Source organism: Gossypium arboreum, chromosome 3 (genome assembly GCF_025698485.1).
Source record: "Gossypium arboreum isolate Shixiya-1 chromosome 3, ASM2569848v2, whole genome shotgun sequence".
In the NCBI taxonomy this organism is placed as follows: domain Eukaryota; kingdom Viridiplantae; phylum Streptophyta; class Magnoliopsida; order Malvales; family Malvaceae; genus Gossypium; species Gossypium arboreum.
In genome coordinates, this window is record NC_069072.1 from 72,934,519 (window position 1) to 72,944,615 (window position 10,097).

Sequence of the window (10,097 nt, forward strand, 5' to 3'; positions counted from 1 at the left end):
TGCTGTAAAATTTGTAATGTGATTTTGGTTAAGCTTGGAATAGGAAGTAAATTGCACATGTTTTGTTTTCCGAGCCTAGGGATGAAATTAGAATTTATGGAAAAGTTAGGGGCAAAATGGTAATTTTTCCTAGGACGTAAATTGAGTCCATTTAAATATGACATGTGTGAACATGATGATTCAATTCATTTATATAGATCTGAAAAATACTAATTTGAGGTTAGATCGAGGAAAAGAAAAGGTTTCGGATTAGTAGATTTCTAATGCGAACAAGTGTCGAGGTAAGTTCATGTAACTTAATCGGGCATGTAATATGTTTAATTGAATGTTGTATTGTATGGAATATGACTTATATTGATGTACATTACTTGAATGATATAATGAGAGAATTAGTACATGCTTGATATGGTGAAATAGGGGTTAAGTCCCGATTGAATATTGAATTTCGATGAATATATGCGCTTTCTCGAAACGAATAAGGTCCTGCATTTGTTGCGGACGGGATTTAGCTCAGACGAGTAATCCTATTGACCTTGTTATAGAAAGGATTTAGTTCAAATGGGTAATCCTAATATAATACCTCTCGAGTATACGTTATGATTAGGGTTTAGCCTGGACTGGTAACCCTAATTGAACTCTTCGAGCATACGTTATATAAAGGATTTAGCCTAGACTGGTAATCATGTTATATGATATGTGGCTCGAGAGTGTGTTCCTTGACTAAGTGCCCTAATGGGTACCATTGAATAAAAATTGGCGGATTATGGAATCGTACATCTCGAGTGTACTACTTGAGCATCCATCGAAATTTTCAATCATTCGACGGACATAAAACTCTTGACATGGCATCATAATTATGAGATGAAATGATAATGTCTTGAAAGAGTATTTCATGGTAAGCTCATCTATTCTTACTTGATGTATACGTAAACTTTGTGACTAACATATTTGATTGGATGCATGTGCTTAGGCAATTTAGCCAAATGGATGGAAAACTTGTTATTGTATGCTTAGATTTAATAAACGAGATAGGTAAGTTTAGTTTCCATTATACGAACTTAGTATGAATGTAATGCTTTCTCTGTTTATTTTTCCCCTAATTCATAGTGCTCGAAAGTTCCCGAAGGTTGGAGATCACTGGAGCATCGTCACACTATCAACTGGTCATTTTTGGTATACTTAGTAAAATCATTTTGGTATAATGGCATGTATAGGACAACTTGACCATTACTATCTTGATAATGATGTTTTGTAACCTAGCCATTGGAATGGCTAGTAATGGCTTGTTTTAGTATGATTAAGTAGGTTACAATGATATATTCATATGTGATATGTTATGTATATGTGATAAAATGTTGCTAATGCCTAAGTTAATCCAAGGTAAATTTATAAACACATATGCATGTAATGGTGTAACAACCCTCACCCTTATCCGATGCAGGGATAGGGTTCGAGGCGTTATCGGGATTTAACATTCATAAACATATTAAATCAAGTCACTAAGTTGCACTCTAAAATTTAAACTTATCAAATATGTATATCCTTTCCCTTAAATAGGCCTTCAAGACCTAAAACATGCCTTGAGGCGATGCGAGACAATACCGAGAACGTTTGATAAACTTTGGGCACCTTGGAAAATTTCTTTCAACTTGAAGTGTCACACGCCCGTGTGACTTAGGACGCGCCCATGTAATCACCCCATGTCCAAGACTTGAGCATTCTATTAAATTCACACGTCCAAGACACACGCCTATGTGCCTAGCCTGTGTTTATTTAACAGACTTCCCATTTTGGATGCAGGGGACACATGACCATGCCACACGCCCACGGGTGTGGCCCGTGTGTCATACAAGGCCAAGGCACACACCCGTGTACCCAATCGTGTCGACCGTATAAGGCTATTTTCCAAGCCTATGGTCACCCCCTTTTAACACTTATACTTAATGAATAATAAAAACAAAGTACAACATAATTATGCTCTCATAAATGATCTTTGCAAAAACTCATTGCATAGAAACCTCATATCATTGGTTTCGTGTATGCTAGGTTATTTCCCATCTTGTATTTATGTGTTGTCATACCACTTTAATACATTCAAGATTGGCTTGTTCTTATGACTTATTGCCAATTGGAATTTAACCATCGCACATGATTATAAACTTGCATGGAAATTTTGTAGATCATAACCTACTTCAAAATAAGCCGATCTCTATAGCCATAAACAAAAAGATAGATTTATCTTTACAAGCCTTCATTTGGAAAATCAAATGACACATATAACAAAATACTCAATCCAGACCTATACATGCCATTAAACAATTTAGAAATGTCTTTATACCAACGCTAGACTATTTGATAGTATGCTGACTCTCCGACCATCTTCCAATCTTTACGAGTCCTCGAGCTCTGTGAGAGACAGGGAAAAGAGAGGGGTAAGCATTTTCATGCTTAGTAAGCTCGAATAACTGGAAAGTAAACTTACCAAATAATTAGCATGAAATCAAACTGGGCAATAAATTCAATGAGCATAGGATGGCTTCCCTATCACTTACACTCAATCAATGAGTTAGTCACATAACAATATACTATGAAAGTTATCTTAGATGAGCTCATCATTCAACATCTCATTTGTGTATATATATCACATTAATCTCGTTGAGTTTCTAGGAAATCTCGATGTAATATCCATTTACCATCAATTAATATAATGATCGTTTCAGATATGCACTCCCACGAACCTCACATCTTATGGTGGGATTACCAGTCCAACCTAAATCCCCCATTTTATGAACTCATAAGGTGATGTCGGGATTATCGGTCCAGGCTAAATCTCTTGTAACGACAAAATTTTTCCGGATTAGGCTGAAACCTAATAAGAGGATCCATAGATCGAGTTAATACAACCCTAGGGAGATAATTGGAAAGAGATTTCAATTATTCAACCTAGGGTTAGGCGTTGTTAGTCTCGAGAGGGATAATAATATAACTTAGGGATTTCTACGCATCAAGTCAAATGAATAAACCGTCTGATTCAGAGTCAAATAACAAGTGAAGTCTAGGTGGATTTTTCCTTAGGTATTGTCTTAATTCAATCATTTTTTCCAAAAGTAATTCCCCAATTCTATTTTCTGTGATTTCTTAGTTTAGTTAATTAGTTAGATAAACAAAATCCCTTTTATTTTTTAAGCTAGATAATAAAAAGAAAGTTAATACTAGCACTTTTAGTTCCTTTGGGTTCGATAATCCGGTCTTGCTAAAGCTAGGCTACAGTTCAATAGGTACACTTGCCTTCATCGTGATAATAGTTAGTTTCAAGAACGATTCATTATAAATATTTAAAACCTGTCACGAATATCATGTATCAAGTTTTTGGCGCCGTTTTGAGGAACTAAGATATTAGAAACACTCATTTTTTATTACTTTAGCCATTTACTTTTACTGCAATTTAAATTTTATTCTAATTTTTATTACTAATTCTTCTTTTTCCCTTTTTCTGGCAGGTTCTTATAGTTTATGACTAGAAGAAACCCGTCAGGATCATTACTTTTTGACAGTGAGATCGATCGCAGAGTTCGCAGAAACCAAAGAGAAATAAGGCAAAGCTTAAGATACACAGAAAATGAGCAAGAGGACGATATTAAAACCACAACCAAGGAGATACTTGAAAACCAAGAAAATCCGCTACCTCTTGCAATTGTTGTTAATCAAAATCCTACTCCGTGCACTATGTATGATTATGCTAAACCTAATTTAATAGGAACTAAGTCAAGTATAGTTAGACCTGCTGTTGCTGCAAATAATTTTGAACTGAAACCTGACACAATTCAAGTGATACAACAGTTTGTTCAGTTTGATGGTTTACAAGACGAGGATCCCAACGCTCACTTGGCAAATATCCTAGAATTTTATGATACCTTTAAAATTAATGGCATTTCTGATGACGCTATTCACCTTCGGTTGTTTCCCTTTTCATTAAGGAATAATGCTAAACAATGGTTGAACTCGTTACCACGAGGGTCAATCACTACTTGGGAACAAATGACCAAAAATTTTTATTAAAATATTTTTCACCGGCTAAAACAGCCAAACTACGTAATGATATCTCTTCTTTTGTGCAGATGGATTTAGAAACACTCTATAATGCATGGGAGAGATACAAGGACCTTTTGAGAAGGTGCCCTCACCATAGGTTACCGCTTTGGCTACAGGTTCAAACATTCCATAATGGCCTGAATCCTTCGACTCGGTAGATGATTGATGCAGCCGTTAGAGGAACTATCAATAATAAGACACCTGAGCCGGCTTACGAATTTATTGAGGAGATGTCACTAAATAACTATCAGTGGCAAGTTATGAGAACAAAGCTGACAAAAGCAGCCGTGTTTTCAACCTCGACGCGGTTACTATGCTATCTAACCAAGTAGAACTCTTAAATAAAAAGATTGACGGTTTGTGTGGTTCTACTCAGGTACAACCAGTGATGAGGTGCGATTCGAATGGAGGAGGAGCATGCATAGAATATCAACCCTTCAACCCTAGCATCAAGGAGGAACAAGTCCAATATATGGGTAACACTAACTCTATATCCCAAAATAACCTATATAGTAACACTTATAATGTAGGTTGGAGGAACCAACCCAATTTCTCGTAGGGTGGCCAATGAAATCAGAAACCACCACCCCCTCTAGGCTTTCAGCAACCACCATACCAGCAGGAGAAAAAGCCGAACCTTGAGGAGATGCTAACCAAATTCATCTCGGTGTCAGAGACTCATTTTTCAGAATACTGAGATGGCACTCAAAAATCAACAAGCATCAATCCAAGGGCTCGAAACTCAAATTGGATAGCTGGCTAAGATGATTTCAGAAAGAGCACCAGGAAATCTATCTAGTAACACCGAACCCAATCCAAAAGCACATATGAAAGCAGTTACACTGAGGAGTGGGAAAGTGCTAGCTGAATCGGAAAAGAAGCCACAACAAGAACCTGACAGAAGCAAAGAAAATGAGGTAAAACCCGAAAGCAATGACAGTCCAATGTCGAAGGAATATAAACCACCAATTCCATACCCAGAAAAGTTGAAGAAAGACCACATGGATGCACAATTTGGTAAATTCCTTGAACTTTTTAAACAACTACATATTAACTTACCTTTTGTTGAAGCTATATCGCAGATGCCTACATACGCAGAATTTTTAAAGGAGCTCCTAACATACAAAAGGAAGTTTGAAGACTTATCTACAATGGAACTTAATGAGGAATGTTAGGCTATACTTCAAAAGAAATTGACAACAAAACTAAAAGATCCAGGAAGTTTTACTATACCCTGCTTAATTGGTAGTTTTAACGTTGATAAGGAACTAGCTGATTTAGGTGCTAGCATTAATTTGATGCCATATAAAATGTTTAAACAACTTGGTCTTGGGGAACCTAAATCCACTAGGATGAGTATTCAACTAGCTGATAGATCTATTATGTAATATCCTGAATTAGGGCTTAATCGGAATAGTGGTTTCGTGACCACAAATCCGAGATAGAAATAATTATTTTACAATGATTTTGATGTTTATGATATGATTTCATGATTGTGTGAAAATTTTGTGATGAAATTCTATGCCTAAAGTGCTTAAATTGAAAGTATGGACTAAATCGAATAAGTTGCAAAACTTGCATTCTAGAAGTTTTTAGTATGAAATTGTTTTGGAATATTAATGAGGAGGTTTTAAATAGCAATTTGACCAATTTTAAGTTCATGGACAAAATTAGGACATGGAAGGAATTTTTGGAAAGTTTAGTAGTAAGGGTATTTTGGTCATTTAGTTATTAAAATGAATTAAAAACAAAATTAAAAGCCAATTTTTGTCCATCTTCTTCATTAGGCCGAAATTTCAAGGGTTCTCCATAGCTAGGGTTTGTTTCAAGCTACCAAGCTCCATAGTAAGTGATTCCAAGCCCCGTTTTTAATGTTCTTTACGTTTTTGGAATCTCGGTAGCTCGATTAAGCTTATGTCAACAATAATTCAACCTAGGGTTTATATTTGGAAAAATACCCATAGGTGAAATTTGTGTATTTTGATGTTTTATGATAGAATATTGGGTTTTAAATTATGTTAGACAATTTGTGCTACTTGGTTTTTAGTGAAAACGAGTAAAAGGGCTTAATCGGCAAAAATACCTAATAGTTACAAGTATATGTTAGAGAGAGAATTTGATGTTTCCATAGAAGGGAAAAGTGATCAGAATGTTATAAAACATAAGAATAAGGAATAAAGTTTAATTCCGAGCCTAGGGGCAAAAGTGTAATTATGCAAAAGTTTAGGGCAAAAGTGTAATTTTTTAAAGTTAAGTATTAAATGCTGTTTTGATAAATGTATGTATTAAATAAGATTAATTTGGTATTATAGATCAAGAAAAACAAGATTCAAGTCGTGATCGAGGAAAAGAAAAGATTGTGGACTAAATTGCAAAATCTTTATATTTTGGTACCAAGGTAAGTTCATGTGTAAATAATGTAGCATAATTGTTATTTTTAAGTTATTGATGTTAATTATATGATATGCTGATTTTTTTTATCGTGAAATATTATGCTTTGTGGTTAATGTTGAGTAATATGCAAATTATGTTTACTACTTGATAAATATGAATTGCTACCGAGTATCGGTTCGATATTCCATGGAAGGCGACAAATGTGAGATCGAGGAAAAAGCCCGTTTGAACCTTAGGAATAGATTAGGATACAAGTGACATGTCACTAGGATGGTTGAGCATCCGAACTCGTTGAGTTGAGTCCGAGTTCACCTATGGATGCGAATGTCCGAACTCGTTGAGTTGAGCCCGAGTTCGTGAGATGTAACTAGGCATCCGAACTCGTTGAGTTGAGTCCGAGTTCACTTATGGATACGAACGCCCGAGCTCGTTGAGTTGAGTCCTAGTTCACTTAGGGGCGGGTTACATGATTTCTTGATTACATATGAGGCACTTATGTGCAAATTATCCGTGTATCCGAGTTGTATTCCGATGTGTTCAACGGGTGAAATTTCTAGTGAAATGGAAGAACACTTAAGATGCAAGCGATGTTTTGGTAAGTGTTGTGAAATGGACACTTTGGACAGGTATGTTCTTAACCCTCGGGTTGAAAATAGATACAACAATGATAAGGTGGTAAGATGAGGAATGATGTTTAGAAATGTGATATATGTTTTGGTGATACCATGCTAAAGTTGTTGGGTATATTTGTATTGTTATGTTACTTGTTATTTACATATGAACTTACTAAGCATTTATGCTTACTCCTCCTCTTTATTTACTGTAGTTTTGAACAAGCCATTTCGGGAATCGGACGGGTCGAAGGTTCGATCACACTATCCAAAAGACTTTTATCTTGGTAAATGGCTTGTACAACTACTTAAGTATGGCATGTATAGCAATATACCTATTTTGTGTAAATAATTTTATGATATGGCCATGTTTGGTTGAGAAAATGTTTGATATTGATAAGTCATGGTGATGCCTAATTTAGATCATGTTTGATATCATGGAAGTTTAACAGTTATCTAGTTCATAAAAATTCATGGAAAGATGAAACTTGCCTTAAAACAGAATATTGCTGCAGCAATGACATGAATTTGAAAAATCACTAAAAATAGTAAAAATAGAACTAAATGATGAGTAAGTTATGAAATTTAAGCTTAATGAGTCTATTTTCATATGGATTGAACAAAACAGAATATAAATTATATTTTATGAGATATTTAAACTTTTACGAAACAGGGCGAGTGATTTCTGGATCCCTGTTCGACTTTAAAAATTCATAATAAATTTTACAAAAATAATTAGAAGTTGTTATTTATATTTAAGAGTTCTTTATTGAGTCTAGTTTTAAGAGAAACAAACCTCATAGTCATTGAAATTTTGTATAGAGATATATCTGATTAAGTAATACGAGGTCGAGTAGTCGAACCACAAACAGGGATACTTTAATTAAAAACTGTACTAATTGGCCCAATAAATAATTCTAGAAAAAATTATTAAATAGATATATGAGTCTATTTCAGGAAAAATTTACGGATCTTGATTTGAGTTTAGTAACTTGAGATATGATTTTTCTTGTAGCTGTGACGCGAGTAGCTAGAAAGTCGTGAATGTAGAAACAAATGATTTGAAGTTCTTAAATTGATAAATTATGTTCGGTAACCCCTCAAGATCGACTCGGTGATGGTCTCAAGGCGTGGGGCGTTACATTTAGTGGTATCGAGCGAGTTTAGTCGGTTCTCGGACTACGTGTTGTATGTACGGATTTTGCTATACATGCCATATGTATGAATTGTGATAGTGTGACGACTTGACCTTTTAAATGATTTTTATATAGTAAATGGATCCCGTTCAGTGTGGCAGATGAAGTAGAGAGTAATGCGCTAGCTCCATTTGAAGGGCGTGCCGATCGAAAACCCACCTCCTCTTGTTGGTCGGGAGGAGGAGAAAGGGATCGAAGCCTTTCTCCAAATGATGAGTGCATGGTACACTAAGTTCGTTCAGACGAACCCAAATGTACGACCTCCCCACCTCCCCAATTCCTCAACCTATGACTCCAATGCCTCAAGGAGTGGATATGATAAAATTTCACAGAACCCCGTTGATAGAATTAAGTAAACAAGGGGTGAAGAATTTAGAGCAAATATTGATGATGATGCGAGAAAGCGAGTTCGGCTTGAAAATTTTGTCCGGTATTTGATGAATTATCTTGTACAGTGAAGAATGTTTGAAATGTGCTACATCTTTGTTGAGAGATTCAGCCTATAATTGGTGGAAGACTTTGATTTGGTGGTACCGAAAGAGAGGGTAACACGGGAATTCTTTCAAGAAGAGTTTGGAAGAAATATATTAGTGAAAGATTTATTGATCGAAATGTAAAGAGTTTCTTGAGTGAAGCAAGGTAATATGACGATCTCGAATATGAAAGAGAGTTTGTTCGATTGAGTAAGTATGCTGGGAATATGTTCCTGAAGCTAAGATGTGCCGACAATTTGAAGACGGGCTCAACGAAGACATTAAAGTATTTGTCGGGATCCTTGAACTGAAAGAAATGGTAGTCCTAGTTGATCGAGCTTGTAAGGTGAAGAACTACTTAAAGAGAAGAGGAAGGTAGAGGTGAGACACGAAATTGGAAGAAAAGGCCAATGAGTAAGGCACCTTCACAAAGAACCGGAAAGTCAAGAAATATGAATCCTCGTTCCCAAGTTTCATTTGGGCGGTCATATGGAAATTTTAAGAAGCGAATGTGGGTCCTAAATCTCAAAATACTTGCAGCCGGTGTAGGGAACTCGAGATTTGTTAAACCCGAAAGTGCGGCGGTGTGGTAGAAATCATTTTGGTCCGTCTGAGCAAATGAATGTTTTCGATGTGGTTCTCCGGATCATTTTATTAGAGACGCCAGAGAGAGCCGAGAAAGAAAAATTTGAGTGTAAAAGCTAGTGGTGCAAACTTGAGGGAAGGTATCCAGAAAAGCTAGAAGTGAAACAAGCAGTAAGAATGTAGCCAGAGATGCGCGATTAGATCGAGGGAAGAGCTCGGCTAGAACTTATGCTATTAAAGCGTGAAGATGCTTCCTCACCCGATGTGATTACGGTACATTTTCTTTTTATGATATTAATGTTATTGCTTTGATTGATCCTGGTTCTACTCATTCATACGTATGCATTAAACTGGTGTCTAGTATGAATATACCTGTTGAGAACACAGAATTTATGATTAGAGTGTCGAACCCGTTAGGCAAATGCGTGATAGTTGATAAAGTAAGCAAGAAATGCCCTTTAATGAGTCGGGGTCATTACTTTCCGGCCGACTTGATGTTGTTGCCGTTTGATGAATTTGATGTTATTTTGGGTATGGATTGGTTGACATTGCAGGATGCTATAATAAATTGCAAAGAAAAGGTTATAGAATTAAAGTGTGAAAGTGGTGAAATTCTGCGGGTTGAGCCAGACAAATCATAAGCATTATCTAGTATGATTTCTTCAATGTCGGCTCAGAGATATTTGAGAAAGAGTTATGAAGCTTATTTGGCGTATGTAATTAATACAAAAGAAGTTGAAAAGAAA

At 35.9% G+C, this 10,097-nt stretch overlaps 1 non-coding gene across 1 annotated transcript; it reads right to left on the bottom strand.

Annotated features, from left to right (window-relative positions):
• Positions 1–4,085: 4,085 nt before the first annotated feature.
• Positions 4,086–4,192, bottom strand: LOC128290981 (small nucleolar RNA R71). Its single transcript, XR_008280759.1, has one exon. It is a non-coding gene; the product is annotated as a small nucleolar RNA R71 (small nucleolar RNA).
• Positions 4,193–10,097: the final 5,905 nt, after the last annotated feature.